At 39.7% G+C, this 24,497-nt stretch overlaps 1 long non-coding RNA gene across 1 annotated transcript in view; it reads right to left on the bottom strand.

The window, feature by feature from the left end:
- The window catches only part of LOC140076941 (uncharacterized), a 168,827-nt gene that overhangs the window by 106,506 nt on the left and 37,824 nt on the right, over positions 1-24,497 (bottom strand). Inside the window, exon 2 of the long non-coding RNA XR_011849680.1 lies at positions 3,490-3,740. This is a non-coding gene — a long non-coding RNA (uncharacterized lncRNA). The remainder of the gene's footprint in view (positions 1-3,489; positions 3,741-24,497) is intronic.

Genomic DNA, 24,497 nt, shown 5'->3' on the forward strand with positions numbered 1-24,497 from the left:
CTCAGTTATGAGGAAAAATTACAAGAGGCGACTACAAGGGGACATGATTAATTTATATAAATATATGAATGGTCCATACAAAATATGGTGGTAAGATGTTTCAGCTTAAATCTTGTGGAGAAAACAAGGTTTAATCACCAGAGGCGACAGGGCTTTTTTGCTTTGAGGACTGTCAATCTGTGGAATAGCCTGCCTTAGGTGCTGGTCACAGCAGGGACAGCAGAGAGCTCCAAGAAGGGTCTAGATGCATTTTTACACCTAAGTAACATTGATGGTTATGTTATATAGAATTTCCCCTAATTCCCTTCTCCATCCAATCCCTTCCCTTGATAGACATGTGTCTTTTTTGAACCGTACAAACTATGATACTATGATACATGTAGCTGCACATAAACCCTGGGATTGGACTTGCATGTTCCAATATGCCAAGAAAAGAAAGAGGCATGTAAATGTAATGTAACCAACCAAAACCCAGCTCAATACATTATGAAATGAATGATGCGAGTAATGGGCTCAGAGTTAGCTGAAAGCACAAGAGGGATGGTGGATATTGGCAGACACAGTCACATCTCATCCCAAGAAGCCCATTCACATAATAATGAAAATTGAATTTTCCCTAAAATAATAGAGCAAAAAAAAAACTATTTTTATTTGTGGGGTTATATGTGCAAATGTGGTAGACTCTTTTTTACAACATACTGTACATCCTTTTTCTACAATATTTGATCTTAAATGGAAATTACGTCCTCAAGTTGTAATATTGTGCTATCTGTCCAGTGTATAGTTAAATCTTCCCCTAAAATAAGGATGTTGTGTTGACATAGTAGATGGATTCATTGTGGTGCTTAGAAGTGTAATATGACAGATAAAAATACAAGTGTGAATGGTAATAAATAATTCATGTAAAAGTAAGTGCGATTGTCCCTGTGTATGACGTATCTGCCGACCTATTGAAATGATTTCCAGGTCAAAGACTTCCAAGACAGTTATCAAACAGCACCAGAGAAAATGTCACAAATGAGATCAGCAAATTTGTGAAATCTCACCTTGTCAAACACCTACCCAGGGACGCATTTCCCGACTTACAGCTGAATTTGCCTTCTATCACACGATGGAGGTTAAATCACAAGACGTGTGAACTAATGGAAACCTAGAAACCATGAAACACACTGTAATTTTCCTGGGATTCAGGTCAATGAAGGCATGTTTGCCAAAATGTTGCTGTTTTATGATTATTTTCTCACATAAGAGAACTGAAAATGCTCAAAACTTGGGAGGAATACAGATTTATAAGAAGACTTGTCAGTTCTCTTGACATGTCTGAGGTGCTCAGTTATGGATCATCTTCTCTGAGTTCTGTCAATCTTCTGTTATTCATCCTTGAAATTTAGGAATAAAATGACAACTGGGTGTTGGAAATGATTCTTTCACAGATCACCATCAGGGGAAGAATCATTTTCAACACATTTCCAATGGAGAATGAATTGCTCACTTATTCATGTCCTAATGGAATTTATTCCAGATAATTCATATGTGCACAGGCTGTGATAGCGAGGGGTTAACTGTGCAAGTTGAGGATTTTACTAGAACACATGTCATTCATTGCATATGTCTTTGGCAAAAATATGGTGGGAACTGTGATATGTATGTCTGACCTTGTATACCGGACTTAGGCTTGTGCCTGGAAATCTGGAAATGCAGTGAATTTTGTGCACCGATTTGTGTAAAAATATCAGCTGTGGCTTTTTATACAAAGGGAAAAATCTCCACAAGACCCCATAGATTTTTTTTCTAAAAACTATTTTCCTATTATGGAAGCAGGCTTTCCATCCGTGAACCAGACCACCGCCTTAAAACAAAAACTTTTATGTACAAATGTACATCAAAAGCCCATTACTCCAAATTCTGGCTTATATAGTAGACAAGTACAGTAGGTTTGTGTGACTAATTAAGGTAATTTTTGCAGAGAATTGCAACATTTTGAATTTTTAAATTGCTCAGTCCGCTTTTGAAAAGTGGATGGGTAGCCGGGCAGCTTGGCTTTGTTCATCTACAATTTCTATACACCACATTTATCAGATGTGAATTTTGGAGAAAAATCTCCATCTGAGATCAGAAGTACTAGACTTACAGAGGAATCCAATTTATCCAACAATGCACAGAGCTTACTAAACTTGGTGCAAATTACACCATTGCAGACACCAGCAATACTGACTTCATAAATTCACTCCATGTTAAAGCTTCCACTAATGTGGTACAGGCCACCAGACTGGAGTAGACCTGTAAGGCCCCAAACAAACAACTGTATTTAGGGGCTGTGTGTATTGTGCATAGTTATGGTGCAGTGAGGCATGGTGCATGCACCTATGTCTTGTCGCATCATGAGCGAGCCAAGGAATTGCACCACAAAACATAGATCAGGTTCTGTCTCTGCCCGTATTGTGGTGTGGCCGCTCAGTAGCTTGGGACATGGGCTGGATGAGCCACGCTCACCTGCTGTGTCCACCTGTGCAATACTGGCCACAAACTTTCCGCTTTTTAGGGCCTGCATTACAGACATATACGTCGACATCAGGGAAGAGACACCTCAAGGAGCATCACCCGGAATAACGCACCCTGTAACCTGCCAACGAAAAGCTAAGTATACATGTCAAGGGTTTCAAATTAGCTGGTACAATAGCAGTAAGAACCACAAAAATATGGAATTATGTAAAGTTTAACCTCATACTGAGGTCCGTAAATGAAAGCATGCTGCTGGAGTGAACGGCGAATTACAGACATTTCTGGAATAGACGCTTTGGAATACATTGGACAATAGATTATAACAAAGAAAGACACATCCATGGATAGTTTATATATAAAGCCGTTCATAGGAAGACATGTTGGTTCACTATGTGGCCATTACTAAAATGCTGAGGGGTGATGGAGTAGGTTTTGGTGTGAAGCATAAACACATAGCACAATGTGGTCTGCAGCGATGGGCGGCCACGTAATACTAAACATGGATTATTCCCAGTTTTCCAGTTGGGAGATTTGAGCCTCTTCTCACGTACTAACAATCTCTGCTGTTTGTACAATCTTCACTTCCTAGTTTGTTCACAGTTGTAATCCGGGGATCATTATGGAATATAAATACAACATCCTATACTAACTACCACCCCCACACACGTGTGTTATACATTCACAGAACACAATAATCACACTTTCCATGGAGGTTCCTGTGTCTCTGAGTAAATGAATGTAAATTCTGGGTTCTGTCCAGCCTGCAGATAATGACAGATTCTTGATTCAATGCTGCCCCCCAGTGGTAAGAAATATTGAAGCCTGATCATTGCTGTCACAGATGTCGCGGCGGTTTTTTGCATCATACAGTAGAGGACATCTAGTTTTGTGTTCCATGGCAAATACAGAATAGAACAGCTTCTAAACTATGGGAAGGAGGATCTCTTTAAATAAATCCCAGTGGCATTGCATCTAATGATACTTTACCTTTAAGATGATCCTTAAACTTTTATTACTGCATTCCGGGTATATTGCTTTGATCAGATGCAATCTGGTGCCTATTTGCCTCAGTCCAGACATCTCCAGGATCACACCGCAAGATCCATGTAGTTGATGTCACTTGGGTTTGTCAGCTCACTCTATTCAATCCGGTGCCAGTAGAAATAATGGGAAGGTTTCCGACCACCAGCTTCCCCAGCACACAAACCGGAGAAGTACTTTCACGGCACATCTATCATCTGTTACCATAGAGACAAAAATAATCACATTAGCAAACCTGATTCCTGCCCAAATGCATTATCGGAGCAGAATTTAACTGTTTGTTTACATTGTATACCGTACATGAATCATTTTACCATTAATGTCTCTCAAAAGACATAATTATGAAAATCCCTGCCTACAAGAACGCCATGCAATGTGGTAGAACATGATAGTTTTAATAGTATAAGCTGCTTACTCTGTGGGAACGTAGATGGTCACCTGGTGCTGTTTTATATCTCATATTGTAATGAGATCAATAATTTTTCATTATGCTATTTAATACACGTTGGAGCACCTTTAATAAAAACAGTGCAGCCTGTACTATGTGCAGTTTGCCTGTGTAGTGTGCAGGGGGCGCCAGATTCAGGATTTCTGGCGTACGCTCTTCATGAATCCGGCACCCCTTACACTGCCCCGACAGAGTGCACCAACTTTTTTTTTTTTGTGCACCTTTAATATGGGGCGTACAACACATTTCTGTCAGGTTTTCTGTGATAAATGTGGCACATGGTCCGACAGTGCACCAGAACGCTTGAAGAATAGTGCAGCCGCGTCACAAAAGGGTCACGTGCTACAAAAAAGCGACAGACATTTCTTAAATAGATGTGAAAGTAGATTCCACATAAAAGAAAGTCCGCCAGAAAACTGCCGTAAAGTCCACAGATGGGTGGGGAGGTTGCGGTACTTTATCCAACCCAGTGGACATTGGGTGCATGTGTGAAGACAGTTAATCGTGATCCATTCATTAAAGGAAATCATTTATTTTTACATGATGACAGGTTCTAATAGCCTTTGGCATGTTGATTTTAAAAAATCCTTTGTCTTGCATCTGGTATAATTCCAAAGCTTTTTAATTGTTTCTTTAAAGGAAACCTACCAATGCTCGCATGATGAAATCATGCAAGCACATCACCCTGTAGGCTATTTAATACCGTTGCCGGCACATACTTTGTTTAGGGACATCAACCTTTAGTTTAGCTAAAAAATCGATTTACCTACCCCTACGTCACTGGCTACGTTTCGTCCCCTTCCAAACGTTAATTATGCACATCTCTGTCTTCTTATGAGTCCTCCCTCTGGTGTCGAGAGCCGTGACTTCACGGTGCTCTCGGTACTTATTGCGCATGCGCAGAGACAAACTATCGCGTAGCCTGCCACTTCTCACTGCAGCTGTGCAATAGTTTGTCTCTGCGCATGGGCAATAAGTGCCAGAAGCAACGTGACATCGGGGCTCTCAGCACCAGAAGGAGGGCTCATAAGAAGACAGAGGCGTGCATAATTGATGATCGGAAGGGAACGAAAGGTGGCCAGTGACATAGGGGTAGTACCGATGGCTCATTTCAATATGTAGGTAATCGATTTTTTAGCTAAACTTAAGGTTGATGTCCCTAACCAAAGTATGTGCCGGCATCGGTATTAAATAGCCTACAGTCAAGGGCGTAACTACAGTGGTAGCAGCCATAGCAACTGCTATGGAGCCCACAGTGTCAGGGGGCCCCAGTATCTGACCAGACACACTAAAGAGTGGAGGATGTGCATCATTATATCCATATAACATATGGATAACATATATATGTTGTATGTGTATAAGGTGTATGGCGTCTGCATATACTGTATGTGTGTATATATGCTGTGCGTTTGTAAATGTCACTGTATGTGTGTGTATATGCTGTATATAAGCATATGTGCATAAGTGTACAAATGTGTGATTGTAACTTGCATGTGTGAGTATACAAATACAGGCAGTCCCCTACTTAAGGACACCCGACTTACAGACAACCCATAGTTACAGACAGACCCCTCTGACCTCTGGTGAAGCTTTCTGAATGCTTTGCTATAGTCCCAGATTGCAATAATCAGCTGTGATGTGTCTGTAATGAAGCTTTATTGATAATCCTTGGTCCCATTACAGCAAAAAATGTTTAAACTCCAATTGTCACTGGGGTCAAAAAATTTTTTGTCTGGATCTACAATTATAAAATATACAGTTTCGACTTACATACAAATTCAACTTAAGAGCAAACCTCCGGACCCTATCTTGTACGTAACCAGGGGACTGCCTGTATGTATAATTTGCAAGTGGGAAGGGGGGCCCCATTCCAAAGCTGAAGCCTGCTATGGGGCCCTGCCGCTCCTAGGCCACTGCCTACAGGGTGGTGTGCAGGTTTCCTTTAACATTATCTGATCCTTGCCAGCAGTATGTGGTGAGTCCACAAGGGGGGGGGGGGCATTTCAATGTTGGGGAGATAGCAGGGTAGAGGGTGAGGGTGAGGAGGAAGGCATTGCAGAGAAGATGACTTGTGCTCCAGAGGTTCGTCATCATATAAAAATGACATTCACAATCACAGGTTCCTTTTACTCTTTATATAATTGAAGATTGCAGGCTGTCACTTACAATATGGCAGTCTGTATGCTGACAATGAACCAAAAAGCACAAATTGTTGTAAAATATCTCCAGTTTAATAAGCCAGTTTAATGTGGGGGAGATTTATCATCAAGTTTATGAAGTAAAACAGTTCTAGTTACCCATGGAAACCAATCAGAGCTCAGCTTTAATTTTATAAACAGCAGTGGGAAAATGAAAGCTGATCTCTGATTGATTGCCATTGGCAACTAGAACAGTTTTGCTCTAAGAGATTCATGATAAATCTCCCCCACAGAAATTTCAAAAATCTCTAATATAGGAATGCTTTTATTCCATATTTTTTAAATGCTACATGTAATGAAAGTAACAGCAGACTACGCAGACCCCTCACTACATTTTCCTGGTCTGGTATGGGCCTGTCAGTTCCATCAGTTATTCTTTTTTCCAAGCTGAATTGATGGATACACTAAAGATGTGGAACACGTGTAAAACTTCACGGACAATCCCACCCTGTTGAGATTGCTTGGTTAGATATACTCAGGTATGGCAAGGAAGTAGGGCGTTAATGGATGGAAACAAAGCGAAAAAACAAACCGAGTGGAATGATAAAGACTTCATTTTGTTGCCTGCCTGGGTAAGCAGCAGCGATTTAGCAGCCAGACACACACAGCCTTCACTTCACTTAAATTGTCAATTAATCTTAACGCCTCTGCCCCAAACATCAACGTCCTTCAGTAGTTGCCCAGCAGTATCCAGCCGCACTCCAAAAAACCCTGTTTCTTCTCTTTCCACTGCCAAATCCACATGGCTGTTTTATTTCTGCTGCCTGCAATAAAGCATCTGGAGGGTACCGTCTCCTCGCAGAACAGCTACAAATTACTAATTGATAGATCCAATTACATCCAGCTTTTACCATCTTGCAAAAAGTTTTCTTAATTGGCAATTATGGGCAGCAGTCAGTCTGTAGCGGAGTAAGGTCATGGCTCTGGAGTTGTAGCACAGTCTGAGCTGTTCAGGAGCCTAATGGAGAAGAAAGAAATATGTATCTCTACATGGCACTTAAATGTGCCATTAATATTCCATGTATTCATCTCTCTGTGATTACTCAATTATCAATGGGGCTGATGAGAGAGACCTCCCATTCACAGATAGTGGGGGGAGTTTAACCCCTCCCAGTGTAGCGGATCAAATAACTCTTATACACATATGTTTGAATAATTTTATTTTCTTGTGAACAATAAGATACTGTCCTGAATGTAAGGCTGGACGCTGCACTGTACCTCTGCTCTAGATGTATACAGAACATACACCTCTAAATATGGTAACAAGCAAGATATTCTACTGGAAGATTATTCCTAAATCCTAGTAGAAGGACTCAGTACAGTATTCCTGGCACAGGCCAAGAGTTATAATTTGATATTGGCAATGCAATCATGGTATGCCCCCCTCTACCAATGCTCTCCCCCAAATGCCAACTGAATGGACATATATATGTGGAGTTTGCCTGTGTAGTCTGCAGAGTGCAGCAGAATCATGAATTGTGACGCCCGTCCTTCATGAATCTGGCGCCACCTGCACTGCTCCACCTTTAACATGGGACGTGCAAAACAATTCGGTCGGACACTGCATGATAAATGTTGTGCATGGCCACCCAAATGCCCTTTTCAGTGCAGAATTTTGTGTTGTGTCGGGTATAGTGCAGCCGTGACACATTTGTCACTTGATAAATACATAGGCGAGCAATTTGCACTGAAAAGAACGTGAAAAGCCAGGCAGAAAACTGGTGCAGGGGCCAATAAGTTGTAAATAGTACAATACTTATAGTATTTGACCATTCTAGGCTTTGGCCTCCATGTTCACAGTATATATTGAATCTGGATCCATAGGGTTAACTTGGAGGGCACTTTGGTCTCCATCCTAGATGTTCTTATAGCGTCACTTTAGGATTATACCCCGAGCAGTGAGTTAGCAATCTAATAATATATCCATAGGCCCCAAAGGTAGAAACAGATTGATATCATCTTAATGTAATCTCTGATAAATGGCTTTCTAGCACCAACATAGCTGTAGTGTTGGATATCGGGCCACCTTTAACATGTCCTAAGCATTTACACATTGCCCAATGCCTATTAAATGGACCCCATTCAATTAATACAAGTGTGATTTGTGAAGACCTTATGAAATGACTGATAGAACATATGACTGTAGACCCATGACTACATTGCCACCTGTACTGGTTCTACATTAACAGTGACAAAGTTTCATATGGGTTATATGATGGAGACAGTGTTGCCTGCCAGATTTACAAATAATCTACATAGGCTCTAGCACAGAATAATGAATTTTTCACCCAACATCCAGCAGAAGACAAACCCATCACTTAGGTCAATGTTTCTGGATAATCAACAAATAGTATGTATTATTAGTTCTTATTGGTGAAAGATCTTAAATTGGAATTTTATGGATTGAAGGTAAGCCCTTAAGATCAACAAAAATGGTGGCCCATGAAATGCCCATACCACTTTGACCAGGAATTGGAAGAATTATAAACTTTGCAGGAAGTTATTAAATTTCTATTTTGTGGTTGCACAGAATAGCAAGGGGAGAAGAAGCCACAAAGAGCGTTACCCACACACCCATCCTAACAGGATTGTCCACATGTCCTTCAACATCCATGTATTCCTTCAAAAAAGTGTGCTATATGATGCATACCTTTCCCCCTTACTTGCTTTATTTGTATCTGAATTTTGGTACGTCCACACATTTTGCCTTTTGCCCACCATCACGGCCAGGATGAAATGCTTTTGTAGGTCAATTTCAGATTATTTTTCAAAATCATCCATATATTGGTGGACACACTGGGGCACATTTACTTTTCAGGTCCAAGGAGTTCACAGAAAGTGCATTGTCCAAAAAGAATGGCCGCAATTCACTAAGATTGTGCGCCCAATATCCTGCATGTGTCGCTTCCCCGCTGAGGTCCGCCTTATTCATCCTGGTGCATGTAAGTGCCTTGTCTTATGACACAATTTGAATGGTAAATTCCGTGCTCAGTCCGAATCAGTTGGATCATCCGACGGCACGCCCCCCTATTTGTGTCACATGAAAGCCAGCGCAGCTGCACCAAAATCCAATCGCGTCCGACACAATCCCAGCACAGACACCTGTTAAATACATGTCAAAGCTGCGCAAATCCCAAAAACAGTGAAAAGTCCAACAAAGTGCGATCCGCGACTCACTGTTCTTCTTCATCAGGAGATGACATATGGGTGTTTTATAACATTTCTTAATAACATAATGTTAATAAGAAATGCACTGTACATACTTTCACATCACTCCCCCATTTCTCCCGCCTACGCCTTTCTCCCTAATGGCGGCATAATACACAGTAATAAGAAAAACAAATCATCAGGTTATTAATATGCATTGTTAATTGACTAACCCGGCAAGGAAGCTGTGTAGCAATTTAAAGTTACTTATTGTATAAAGTCAATTCTCTTTTCTGTATGTTTGTGCTTAAATTGATTTTAGATAGCGGAGGTAAGCGAAATAATGAAACATTTTGTCATTTTGATAAGAAAATTAGAAAGAAAAAGTAAATTAGACACATTCCACCTGGAAGACACAGATCCACTGAGATAAAATTTGTCTGATTTAGTATTTAAGAAAAGCGTCTGTTTCTTACAAAACACATTAGCTTCAGTTTTAATACAAGTAAAATGTTGACTGAGAGAGACACATGGACGTCAGTAATAATACATTCATCACTCAGCGGCAATGTTCACAGCGCTTACTATTTGCACATATGGAGCGTTGGACCAACAATTAAGTGAAAGTCTTAAGACTTGAAGAAAAAATATTATTTTAATAAAAAAAAAATGAAACAAAAAGGAAGCCACATTGTATGTTCCTTTTTTGCAGCTATGGTGATATCTTGTAAGTTAAAGGGGTATTCTCATCTGGGCATTCACATTCGGTTTCATTTATCTGCAATACATAAACATTTGTTCAATTGGATTTTATTAAAAAAAATGTTCCTGTGTGAAGATAATTTCTCATAAATGTAGTCATGTTGTCCCTTAGAAACGAGATAGCTTCCTCGGATACGACCACATCACATTTTGGCAGCAGTGGCCAGAGATGCGCTATAGAGTCCTGTCTGACCTCCTGGATTCAGCAATCATTACCACAGGATGGCTGTAGGACCTGCAGTAAATCCCGGACATTTCATATACAAAAACCTTTTGTGTCTTTGTGCAATCCCTCCAGCAGAGGTGGCCGTATCCGGGAACACAATCTTGTTTCTAAGGGACCATATCACTACATTTATGAGAAATTATCTTCACAAAGGAACATTTTTTTTAATAACATCCAATTGAAGAAATGTTTATGTATGGCAGATTAATGAAATTGAATGTGAATGCCCAGACGAGAATACCCCTTTAAGGGGCACTCATCATATGAAGAAAATATTATTGCTTCCTGTTACATTACATGAATACTTACTAATGTGTACGTATAAGAACTTGTCATTCTGATGATCTAGCCACAGAATAGGTCACTAGTGGCAAATTAGCTGTTCATAGGATCTGAAGTTTTTGGATAAACACTGGGCAAATTCATCTGCTACCAGTGCTTGTGGTTCTGGCTTCTGGAGGGTGCAGGAAACCATTTGAAACATTGGGAACTACTGGATAAACCAACACCAGACTTTTAATGGAATTGTAAGATTGTCATGAGGAAGGTAGGAGGTTAGCTGTAGGGATATTACATCCGTCAATCAGTATATTTCGGGTGTGCAATTTTGGAATTTCTTTCCCAAATTCCCCAATGTACATATACTGATGACATGTGTGTCACATTTGACACGGGTGGTGCATACCAGTAGCAGGTTATAATGGATAGTGGTTTGGGTCGGCAACTCAAGGCCAAATCTACTAGGGTAACCATGGCAACCCAAACCACCCACCAAATCTTATTCTGTGAAGGGCCTTCACCCATAAAATTCTTGTACGTCTGTTGCTGCTCTCAATAAACATGTACACATTTTAAGACATTTCGTTCCGCCAAAGGTCCTGAAACCACAGATTTAAAGGAGGCAGAAGGCACGCATCCTCCATTCCCCAAGAAGCTTGATTTTGGTACCATATGTAGGAAGGGAATTCCAGACTTGTAGGGGCTATAATATTCATACAGCCCAGGGCCCATGGCAGTCTTAATCCACCCCTGGTGTTGAATGTAAAAAAAGGACTAAGATTACCCTCTTATACATCTGTGACTCAGAAAAGAATAATAATAATAATTCCTTTATTTATATAGCGCACACAGATTACGCCGTACTACAGTGCCTGTCCCCATGGGGCTCACAATCTAATCAACCTAAAAGTATGTTTTGGAGTGTGGGAGACAACCCACACAAATATAGAGAGAACATACAAACTCTTTACAGATGTTGACCCTGGGACTTGAACCTAGGTCCCCAGCACTGGAAGACTGTAATGCTAACCCCTAAGCCACCATGCTGCCCTATTCCCATCCTGACATACTTTTACTTCATGGATGGCCATTGATCCTGTATTACATCACAATTCAGGCCACTACACATAGAATATGATGGTGCTATATAAGTAAAGATTATTAGTATTATATATATATTTGATTGAGGTACAAATGTATTGGTTCTAAACCACATCTCAAGCACTGATTTTTTGTTTTTAAAAAAAGACTATTGTTTCCTCAATTTTTACAAATGTTTTATGTTTTTTTTTTTTCTCTCACCTGCCCTCTCTCCCCCAGCTATGTGAGGCCATGCTGAAAGATCCATCCGAAGCTAATCATAAAAGATTCAGTGCCTTAAGAATGGAAAATTTGTACCGAATGGACAAATCCATGTGCCCATGTCTAGTGGCAACATGCTGGTCACAACACAGCCACATTTATTACAGTAACTGTGATGCAAAAAGCATTACACTGATATTTGGCTGTGCCACATGTAGTTCAGCCAAAGCCACCGTGTAGCCCTAGCCTTACATTACATTTTCCCCAATGCGGCCTCTGCAGTTTCCTTTCTTATCAACCATGTAAATATGTAACTTTTAATAAAACAACAAATGCTGTATTAACTATTTGTCTAGTAAATTAGCCTAGATTTTATGGTTTTAATAATAAATTCCTCCCTATGACATCAAGACTAGAGATTTAGTGTTCACCCTGAGCATCGTGTATACATGTATACAGATATATATCATCTGCCACCTGCAGCCACATGACGCTACTGAGACTCAATAACAATATACAAGTGCAAGGCATTAGTTTTTTTCGAGCCTTATAGCCTCCGGCTACATCAGGGGCCGTAGAGCAGAGCTCATTGCTGAACTCCATGGGTCATTGCACTTGTTAGTAAACAACACTGTCATGGTGCACATCTGAGGCCCAGATATAATCTGGTTGTTGTATGACTAAGGTTATAGAACCGTAGTGTTTAGGACATTCTAAATATTTGCAATGGAGAACCGCACAGCTGTAGTACACAAGTCTCTTTGGTCTGAACTATGGTGTGACATGATCTTTTCTTGCTGTTGGTGCGCTAGATAAATAAAGAAATTATTATTAATATTTAGAAGCACTGCATTATGGGTTTTGGTAAGAGGCGCAAAACCCGAGCTCCCAGATAGAGCTAGAAAGAGGTTATTTTTATTACATTTTCTTAATGTTTTCTGATTCACTCCACAGCACTGAAGCAGCATGGAGGACAGTATACAGCAAATACTCCACTAGGACCAGACACTCATCTGAATCTTCATATTTTATCACGTGTAAGCAACCAGAATGTTTAAAATGTTCAATTAAATGTATACTTTGAAATAGGTTGTTCCCAGTGTGTGCTTTTTAGTTTTTCCCCATTTTTCACAAGTTCTGATGACCACCCCCATCAAGTCTTTTGTGGTTGAACTATGCAGTGGAAAGACTTTGACCTACATGCAACACCTGTAGCCATAAAATAAGGATGGAAGTAGTTGGAGAGGAACTTCACAAGTGTACAGGAGGGTCAAGAGTTTACCTACTATGATCGTGTTTTGCTTAATAGTCATATGGATGCAGATTGCTAAAAATATCCCTTTAATCACTGCAATATTGATGTGAATAAAGCATTTGGTTAGTAACAGGCTGCAGTAATAATGTGCTATCCAAGTGTCCTCACTGTTACATCCTGTACTTACAGAGACCAGCAGTGATACAAAGCGCTGCACTGGACAGGAGTGAAGAAGAGAGATAAGTATTAGGGATAAGTGGGCCTGTAGTTGTTTGAGTCATCCCAGTTTGTAGCTGAACTGACCTGATCAATGCAGGCAATGGCATTTCATGGTGCTTGCATGCCACCATTTTCCCATGGATAGTCTCTCCCCAATGACTTCCTGCTTCTGCCATTGGACAACAGCCAGTGGCTTTGCCTGGGCATTTACACTCACCGGCCACTTTATTAGGTACACCTGTCCAACTGCTCGTTAACACTTAATTTCTAATCAGCCGATCACATGGCGGCAACTCAGTGCATTTAGGCATGTAGATATGGTCAAGACAATCTCCTGCAGTTCAAACCGAGCATCAGTATGGGGAAGAAAGGGGATTTGAGTGCCTTTGAACGTGGCATGGTTGTTGGTGCCAGAAGGGCTGGTCTGAGTATTTCAGAAACTGCTGATCTACTGGGATTTTCACACACAACCATCTCTAGGGTTTACAGAGAATGGTCCGAAAAAGAAAAAACATCCAGTGAGCGGCAGTTCTGTGGGCATAGAAAGGCAACAGTGACTCAAATCGCCACCCGTTACAACCAAGGTAGGCAGAAGAGCATCTCTGAACGCACAGTACGTCGAACTTTGAGGCAGATGGGCTACAGCAGCAGAAGACCACACCGGGTGCCACTCCTTTCAGCTAAGAACAGGAAACTGAGGCTACAATTTGCACAAGCTCATCGAAATTGGACAGTAGAAGATTGGAAAAATGGTGCCTGGTCTGATGAGTCTCGATTTCTGCTGTGACATTCGGATGGTAGGGTCAGAATTTGGCGTCAACAACATGAAAGCATGGATCCATCCTGCCTTGTATCAACGGTTCAGGCTGGTGGTGGTAGTGTCTTGGTGTGGGGAATATTTTCTTGGCTCTCTTTGGGCCCCTTGGTACCAATTGAGCATCGTTGCAACGACACAGCCTACCTGAGTATTGTTGCTGACCATGTCCATCCCTTTATGACCACAATGTACCCAACATCTGATGGCTACTTTCAGCAAGATAATGCACCCTATTTATAAAGCTGGAATAATCTCAGACTGGTTTCTTGAACATGACAATGAGTTCACTGTGCTCAAATGGCCTCCACAGTCACCAGATCTCAATCCAATAGAGCATCTTTGGGATGTGGTGGAACGGGAGATTCGCATCATGGATGTGCAGCCGACAAATCTGCGGCAACTGTGTGATGCCATCATGTCAATATGGACCAAAATCTCTGAGGAATGCTTCCAGAACCTTGTTGAATCTATGCCACGAAGAATTGAGGCAGTTCTGAAGGCAAAAGGGGGTCCAACCCGTTACTAGCATGGTGTACCTAATAAAGTGGCCGGTGAGTGTAGAGAGTACACATGGGTGTGTGAATTGGATGGTTTGTGGTGGGTGGGTAGCTGAAGACCAACAGGAACGTACGTCTAAAATCAAACATTGCAGCACATACACGAAAATTGTGGGTTCGGGTCCACTCATCATCAATAAGTATTACTTCTTTTGTTACATGATATCAGCTCCATTATCCCAGAAACTTCTTTAGGATAGCTGACCTTTGCGTCCCCCACAAATCCTGAATGAAGGGTCGGCAGTCCTGGTTCATCTTTTCATAGTCTGTTCCCACATAAAAGTGCCCTGGAATGACAGCAAAAGGAATAGCAACACTCATTATCAGCTTGAGTGCTGATCCCAGAGACGATCAGGTCCCCCGACAGTCATAAAAGGATGACATATGATAAGAATGAGAACAAGATCACTTCATTTCACCTGTAAAATAGAGCTACCAATTTAATGTGATTAACATAAATCTACATATTTGATTATATAACAAAAGAGAGAGAATGTAAGAAATGTAGGCATATAACAGGAACCTTATCATTGCTCGATGTTTCCATATTGAATTAACCATTTTAGCCTGTAATTAAATTATAATTTTTCTACTCGTAGAATTTATTTTCTCAGTCCACTTAATGCACATTCCAGTGGATAAAGCTCAGACTACAAGCTGCTATCTCTCTTCCTGTATATAATATTCACATTGTACACGTGAATATATACCGGTATATACACACGCTTATAGGACATGTACTGGTAACTGGAGAATGCTAAAATCCCATTTCTTTTTTGTTTTAATGAAAAAGTTAAAGAAGCTCTGAACACCGCACAAAAACAACATTTAGAAAAGTAAATGTTGCAGGAAGGTGCAACATCAAGAACAAGACATTACAATATTCTTAGTTGTAGTATGAGTAGTACAACGCCTATTCTAAATGGTTCTATTGTATCATATAACAAGCACACTCAAAGCCCACGTCTTCACTCAGATGAAAAGATTTTACTTCAACTTCATAAAAGTTCATCGTTATACAGATACATTCTTCAATTATGATCCGAAACGCGTCACCATATCTGTTAAGGTATACACTTTTTTATGCTTTTTCTGTGCTATGTATTTTTTTAACATAGATTAAATAATAAATGGACAAAAATTTTTATCTGCTGGAGCTCGTGCCATTGGATACATTTTCTCTTCTATTACTCTCTAGCTTGGGACAGGGCCAAGCTTCACTCTCTTACCGGGCGCAGTCATACTGATGTGGAGGACTAAAGTTTGCGGGTGAGCATACCACCTTTTTCCGTGTTTTGCATTCTACCATGTGTTTACACTTGGCTGGACCAGATAAGTGTGTCACAAGATGATTAGTTTTTCAAGACAATGGCCCACATTTATTAACCCCTTAACGACCAGGCCCTTTTTCATTTTTGAGTTTTCATTTTTCACTCCTCACAGTTTGTAAATTTTTCTATGAAAAGAGCTGTCTGAGGGTTTGTTTTCTTTGTAACAAATTGCACTTCCTGGTGACAGTATTTAATATTCCATGCTGTGTCCTGGGAAGCAGGAAAAAAATTCCAAATGCAGTGAAACTGGTGAAAAAATGGATTTGCGCTATTTTAATGGGCTTGGATTTTACAGCTTTCACTCTGCACCCCAAAAGACATGTCTTGTTTATTTTTTGGGTCAGTACGATCATAGGGATACCATATTTATATAGGTTGTATAATGTTTTCATACATTTACAAAAATTAAGACCAACTTTACAACAAGTCTGTCTTCTGGCGCTAATAACCTTTTAATACTTTAGTATATTGTGTGTGGTATAATTTTTCATGACTTTTGATTATGTTTTCAAAGCTTCCATTTAAAGGACTGCACAGCTTTTTAAATAAATTTTTATAGATTTTTTTAATATTTTATATTTTCCATTACAGGGTTAAATGCTGCTAATAACCATTATTATATTTTGATAGTCGAACATTTTTGGACGTGGCAATAACTAACATGTTTATTTATATCAGTTCTGGGAAAGGGGGGGGGGGTGATTAGAATTTTTATGTTACCGGGTGTTACTGGTGGGTGTTTGCTTCAATAGGCAGCAAATGCTCACCGGCAATGGAGAGGGCTCAGCCAGTGAGCCTTCTGCGAACACCTGCAGCTGATACATGGCAAAGTAATACATCACACATCGTTAAGGGATTAAAGCCTTTGCACAGGTTTTTTTGTCTGACTTTGCACTGAAAAGAATGGGAAAACTGCTTGCACATGTATTTATAAAGTGTCTACACTGTATCTGATGCGACACAAAATTCTGCACATAAATGGGCGTTTCAGTGCACAGTGAGAGTTTGCAACACATTTATCATGCAGTTTCAAAAAGAATTGTGTTGCATGTTCATGTAAAAGGTGCACCAAAAAAGTTAGTGCATTCTGCCGGACACTGCACCCTCTACAGGCAAACTGCACATAGTGGAGTTTGTATTATTTTTGATAAACCTGGGCCAATATTACTACCCAATGTTGTGTATAGCAATATGCTGTAGATGTCTATGTGTGGTTGAAGAAAACAAAAGAAGTCCTTTATCTTTGGCTTTTCTTTTTTTGCTCTTAGATTTTTGACTCTTTGTTCTGTTTTGAAAATCTTTTTATTGGATTTTATTCATTTTAAAGAGCATAGGCATTCCCTTTCTGCAGTGCTTTGTCTACCTGTACCCTTGAAAATATGACAATCATTTAAAGTACAGTATACTGTCCTTTGAATAACAAGGTAAATCCCACACTGTGCTCCTAAGTATTTTATATACCTAACAGCATACCTTAACCACATTGTGGCCTCTCTTGATCCCAATTTTTGCACAGTACTGTGAACTCGATAGATTACAATACATGCTATACCCCAAGATACATTTTGACCCCCAAATATATAGTCTATACTTCCCCAACTAATATATTCGCTACATCACCCCACTAAATTATTATTATATATGCACAACCTGCAAAAATGATATAGCCCCCATTAATGTAGAGGGGCCCTTGCCTCTGTATTTAATAGCACTTGATGGGGGGATAGCACCTGTGGGGGGATGAGGTGCACCTTGTATAAATAAATAAATGAGTGAAGGAAACTGTATATTAATTAGGTGGTACAGAATATAGGGTTGATGCAGTATTAAATACAGTTAAGGAGGTAATCCAATATATAAAATATATAGTTTATTCTGTGAGGTCGCTGTACATAATATAATTCGGTCATTTTGGGCTAGGTAAATAAGTCCCATATCACTCTAGTCATAGACCATATATGGAAAAAAAACCCATATAGCTCTACTGATATATAGAGAATAATAATAATAATAATAATAATAATAATAATTCTTTATTTATATAGCGCACACAGATTAAGCAGCACTGCACAAAGCATGACAAATCAGTCCCTGTCCCCAATGGGGCTCACAATCTAATCAACATTTTTGGATTGTGGGAGGAAACCGGAGGACCCGGAGGAAACAAACGCAAACACAGAGAGAACATACAAACTCTGCAGATGGGGACATGAACCCAGGTCCCCAGTGCTGCAAGGCTGTAATGCTACCCACCTAGCCACCATGCTGCCCCTAGAAGACTATTACTTTAAACCATAAATTATAATTGGGGGTCTGGAAGAAATTTTGGGGCCTGACAGCTTCAAGTTACCCCACTGCTAATAACTCTAGCAATAGAACCTATACAGAGATTAAATCACATATGATTTCACTCCACTCATAGACCATATACAGTACTTAGAAGAGCACTCTGCTCTGGGACTGATGCCAACACATGTAACCAGCATGAGGATTCAGAGCAGAACAGGAGAAAACCTGAGAGCAGCGAGTACTTGTCAGGTGTATTCACCACTACTAGGGAATGCAGGATTGGAAGCACTCTGAGTTCTCTGCGGGATGCACGAAGCCTGCCCCAAATCTTGGCTCTGTATGTCACATGCACCTTATGGGCCACAGCTTCTACAGTCCTGCTCTATCTGTAAAGCATGACCTGAGTGCTGGAATCTCAGGACCTGATTGCAGAGATCCTCTATATTTAGGGATCTGATCTTACTTGTACCCCAATGTCCCCCTCCCCATGCAGCTTGCACCCTAAACATACCCCACCTTCTCAGAAAGTTACCTACATTTGTAGGACCATAGAGACTGTCATCAAAGACCTTGGAAGATGATACAGTGCGCTTACATGACATTTTTGCCTCGTGGTCACCTACCCTCACCTACACCTCCGAGTCATTTTCATATTATAATCATTGTAAGACTGACCTGTGAGCGTATCTACCTCAGGACCCACTTTGGGCACATTAAATGGTTGCAAAATTCCAGTCCTCAACCCTTAGAAGCATTGCCTACAGCAGACAAAATGAGTCCCCATTACACGTACAGTGAATACAGCCATAATGACCCCCATACAGTCTCCTCTGTAAAATACGTAAATCTGGCTATGCTCCATATTTAGAGCAGCCCTTACAAACAACCAATTTCTCCAATTTAGAATGTTACAAAATGTCAAAACTAGACATTTATATACAAACATTGCCAATCTCCCTGACATGAGATCAAGGGCTAAGGACCCCGTGTTAAGTTTACAAGGAACGTCAAGGCATTGTTGTAATGTTAAGGAATCTTGGAACCTCTTTCAGTTGACTTTGCGTTCATTGTATCCATACTGGGATCACTGTGTAGAGAATGACATCATATAAAATTGCTAGTGAAATAATATAAACTCCTTGATCTTCAGTATGGCGTCATTAAATATATAGCATAATTACATGACTGCTAAAAAAACAAGAATAATTGCATCCATGGTGTAACATCATTCCTGCTACACAATGGATTAGCCGTGGTTGTGTTCCCTAGCGGAGCAGACCTTGTGAGGGAGGACAGGGATCAGATTATGCTTACTAAAACATTATCTTGACACTAGACCACAGGGTAACCTCAGACTGTCCGTCTGCTTCTATGGTAACATCCAGAGCCAGAAATGCTTCAGTGTGTCGACCACAGGGACGAGCCGCTCTGGCACACAGAGATGGGTGGGCAGGGGACGCATTGCTACCTGCCTGTCGTCCACACTCATGTTTCTGAGGTTTTCACCCAAGCTAAGCCGAAATCCAATCCCCTGACATGACGAACATCAGTGAATGCAAGTTGCTGAGGCTGTACTAGCTAAAGCCGGCTTTCCCTTGATCCAGATTAAAGGCTTCATTCACACCTGCTTATATTACTGCGGCCGTAAGATCTGAGGGAATATTTTATACTTCACGCTAAAAAACACTTCAGTAGTTTATATATAGTGAAACGTATCTGTCCACATATTGTAAATCTATAACATGCTGGATGTGTACAGGGATAGAAGTTATAAAACTATCATTTATTTTCCAAATTTACAGTGTACCTTTTACAGAATGAGAACCTTTCAGCACTACTTTTATAACATTTTTTGGGCAACTCATCTCTTATTCCTAATGGAAGTGAAAAAGAAATAATTTTGCTGCTTTAATTTAGATTTTGTTTTAGTATAAACAGGGTTTATTCAGCCCTAATAAGTCCAATGAGTTCTTCCTATTTTATTCTATTCTTACCCACTCCTGGAACAAATATGTTACTAAGATTCCATATGTGTCTTCAGTCTAAACAAGATACATTATCAGTAAGGAGTGTTACCCGAGTTCAGTGATGGCGAACCTTTTAGAGGCCGAGTGCCCAAACTACAACCGAAAAACCCTGCTTATTTATCGCGAGGTGCCAACCAAAAATTAAAGCAGTAACTTATTGCTCCCTGTTCAACAACTTTCAAGCATATTGGCCAGCAACACAGTAGAAAGATAGAAAATTTTCATCATTTTAGCTTCTTTCCAGTTTCCCTCTGTACACAGAGAATCGTGTGGCCAGCAGGAGGTCCTCCAAAAATAATTTGACCTTGTCTAATTCTCTCTCTTCCTACAGTCCCAAGTAGGGAAGTCAGTTTCAAAATATGACTGAAAGCAGCATCTTTTAAGTTGCTTGGAACTGCAGGAAAATTCTTTGAGTCCTGTCTGGTGTCCTGGGGCAATGGCCCGGGTGCCCACAAAAAGGGCTCAGAGTGCCGCCTCTGGCACCCATGCCATAGGTTCGCCACAACTGCCCTAGTTTGATGCTGCCAATGCTACAGACTACTATGAACTAAGAACAACTTACCAATGGGTACATCACTTTTTATTAATTTCGTTGTTCATTTTCTCATGCCTTTAGATATTTATCTATCCTTTGTCCATAGACCTTAAAGTTAGAGTAGCAGAAGCACAATGGAAGGCATGCAGACGGTGGATGACAAAATCAAAATTTGATGTGAACTTTCCCTAATCTAAATCTGCAGCCAATTTCTGTTATATACACAATGGAGGGGGGATTTTTTTATTGGCATACAATCCTTAGTAAAGTAACAAATCCTGGCGCATAGAAAGGTTTTTAAGACTTTTTTGCCCTTTGCAACACTTCCCGGCTAAACGGACATTGGAGGGGGGGTTGGTGGGGGTTGTCGGACTGCAGAATGGGGACTCCTTGTCTGACTCACTAGCCTTGAATTTTTAACAGACATTTAACCAGCTAGTTTAGAATTGTCTGGCCACGTGGCCATCCTCCCAATGTTACCAAATGGTTAAATGTCTGTTTTTCATGGCCACTGTTTTTGTCTTCAGAATACATCAACTTACATTTTTAAAACCTGTATTAACACATACATCTGTATATAATAGGATAATGTATATTAAGTTACATAGACCAAAATTTACTATTTAAAAGTCAAACATAAAATGCCATAAGGCTGTATATAATAATATCCAGGCACAGCAATAATAAATATGTCTTGCATATCTTGTTTCTGCATTGTGTTCCCTTTGTCAGTCATCCCAGTAGATTATCCCAGACAACAGAAATGAGTAATAAAACATTCACCGGTCTGAGTATTTTCCTATCCACTGGAAACCTCAGGCCACCTCAGTCATCTTTTATATTGAGACAATTTTGTCTTTTCTCTTGCCGTGTTCATTTCTATCAACTGTTACCAACAACTCAATCCATCTGTTGCCTCCAACCAATTCAGGACTTCTCAGAAATGTTCCTTTTGCCCAAATATTTTTTCTTCCTGCACTTTGTTGACTCATAAATAAGTGATTTCTTACAGCACCTCATTTCATTTAAAAAGTAGAAATTCTTTGAAGTGATGTCTGTACCTATGATCAATCATATTGAATACATATGTACGAGAACTTCCACAATGATAGGGGGGTCATGTAGCCAAAAATCACCAGTGCATTTAGTAACAATGACAATATATTTATTTTTCATTTTATGTGAGTTTGTAATATTTCTTTTATTTTTTATAATATTTCTATATTTATTTGCATCATTGATTCTTATTGGCATTTACAAGTATGGACAGGTCTTCATTTTGTTTTCTGGTTGTCACATTTCTTTATCTGTAATTTGCTTATGTTTTCTTTTTTTATACTTTGGGTAATGATATTCATAGGGACAGCTTAGGGATAGTTACACTCTATCTACTTCTTTAAGCCTTTTTTACTTTTTTACCTTATTCACATGTACATGAAAGAACGGCCATGTTTTGTACATAGGTTTCATTAAAATCATGATTTTATTTTTAGGAATGGATTAATGACATGGCCAAGGCCCATTTCACATTATTCTATGATGACAATCATGATGAGTGCAGTAACGAGTGCTATGCCACGGACTGATCACCATGCTGGGGATTGAACTGCTATAGGAAGATATACCTTCTTATATGACGCAAGTTCTTATTTCCCCGATATGTAGCAGAGCCGACTGTTGGCTTTGTAACATATGAGGGAAACAAATTCAAACCCCACCACAGTCATCAGTCCGTGGCACAGCACTCATCGCAGCCATGATCACGGACTGATAACGGAATAATGCGAAGCAGGCCTGAGGGCTCTTTTACATTGACGTCGTTTTTCACGTCCGTGGTTCAGTAATTTCCACTGATGCCTCACAAAGCCATTGTTTTTTATGGGTGTTTTCACATTGGCTTGTATTTTTTAATGATCTGAGGTGCGTGGAAAAAATTATGAAACATGTACTATTTTTCTCACAGATGTGAATTACGGAAAGCAATAGAAGTCTTCAAAATAAACTGATTAAACATAGTTTTTTTTCAATGATGAGGTTTGAATAACCAGGTGTGATGTTTTCAAAGCTTTATTTTTTTTTGCGGACACAGAGATAAAACAGAAGAAAAAAGAGACACAATGCAATGGGTGCGCAACTGAAGCTGAGCACCAACGCCAATGTGAAAGAGCCCTAAGTCTGGTCAATTTTCATGTATCACTCATGTATCATTAGTCTAGAATTGTGCGCCTTTCTTTTTGTCTACAATTTTTTTTTAAGTTACATCTGGAATCGGCTGATAACTCGGGCAACATTGTAAAAAACACAACTAGAGTGAACTGTAGTTTAAGCTTGAGGCACAAAAACATTTGCAAACTCACAACTGCGCCTAAAATTGTTGCCGATATACAACAGTTGTTACAATAATACATGTGCACCATAGACATTTGGACTTTTTATCCATTCTGAACACAGGATGAACACAGCTGTGTGAATTAAGGAATTCGATAAAGGAATTGTGACAATAATTCATAACAAAGTTATTATTCAGTGACAGTTTCATGTTAATTGTGCACAAAATTGTCACCATATAATAATTGATTTTTGAATTATCATCATAACTACTTAATTGATGCGTCTGCCGTATTACAGCCACCTCATGGCTGTGCCCTGGCCGCACCATCTATTCACACCCTTAATGTCATTCCCTTCATTTTCATTTAGTGATTTAAATCTATGTATTAATTTTAATTATTATTGTTTTTTATTATATATTTCTGGCAATATGTCGCATGTTTACATTACCAAAAAGGCAAATATCATGTTAAGTAACTTTGTAAATATATTGCATTAACAGAGTCCCTCTTACACATGCATCCCCTGCAGTCATAGTGAATTATTGAAAATTAGCAACACCAACAGAATAGTAAATTACAATTTACAATATTATTTGTGATTTAGAACCTACATATAAAAAACACAGCATTTTATCAAGTTACTTATGTATTTTATCAATATACACTGTGACATAAAAACAGAAACCAGAAGGTTTAACGCAGGAGATTTTTATATACTCCACAAATTAACCCATTAAAGAACATAACATATTCTGTTACATATAAAACTATAGCGTACAATGCATAAGATTTAATATAAGCTATTTATTAACCCATCAAAGAACATAACATTTCATGACATATAAAAACATAATGCATGAAATTTTATAAGCTATAAATCAAACTTTCAAGGAACATTACACTGTCCTAAAAAGATCGCAATGGGTCTCATTTACTAAGCGCCATGTTACTCACTTTTTTGGACCATTCGCCTTTTTTTGGGCATTACACGGCTTTGACAGGTATTTAACAGGTGTCTGCTCTGGGATTGTGCTCTGGCGTTCATGCAACAGAAATGGGGGGGGGGGGGGGGCGTTGGACAATCCGACTGAAAAGGACTGAGCGCGGGATTAAAATTTCAAATTGTGTCATAAGACAATGCATTTCCATACACCAGGAAGAAGAAGGTGAACTCTGTCAAACCTGAGTGGGAAAGCAACACATGCAGGCGCCCGATCTTAGTGAATCGC

The sequence above is a fragment of the Engystomops pustulosus genome, chromosome 9 (genome assembly GCF_040894005.1).
Source record: "Engystomops pustulosus chromosome 9, aEngPut4.maternal, whole genome shotgun sequence".
Classification (NCBI taxonomy): domain Eukaryota; kingdom Metazoa; phylum Chordata; class Amphibia; order Anura; family Leptodactylidae; genus Engystomops; species Engystomops pustulosus.